Source organism: Gekko japonicus, unplaced genomic scaffold, assembly GCF_001447785.1.
Source record: "Gekko japonicus isolate JY-2015 unplaced genomic scaffold, Gekko_japonicus_V1.1 scaffold4215, whole genome shotgun sequence".
NCBI lineage: Eukaryota > Metazoa > Chordata > Lepidosauria > Squamata > Gekkonidae > Gekko > Gekko japonicus.
Genome location: NW_015167174.1, coordinates 21,898 through 22,245, shown reverse-complemented (window position 1 = coordinate 22,245; position 348 = coordinate 21,898).

The following is a 348-nucleotide window of genomic DNA, read 5'->3' as shown; positions in this document are numbered from 1 at the left end:
CCCGCCACTCCCTTCTGTAATCACGGGAGAGGACTAACAGTCCGTTCTTGACCCCCACCCCACCCTTGCAAAGAGAAGCCATCCTCTCTGGTGGGAGGTCCCTGCAGGGCTGGATTGTGTCCTCAGGAGGCCGGGGTGGGGTGGGGGGCTGGATGGCATTTCTTTGTGTGTGTCTCTCCTGCCCCCCCTTTTGTGGTGCTGGGCAGACCCGTGTTATGTGTAAATACATAAATGACGATACAACAACACTGACGGAGGACAAAAAGGAAGATTCATTCTAATACTTTATGATGTTCCGCTGAGCCCAACTTCTTATTTTTGTAATTGCCTGGGGGGGGGGGCGTGGAG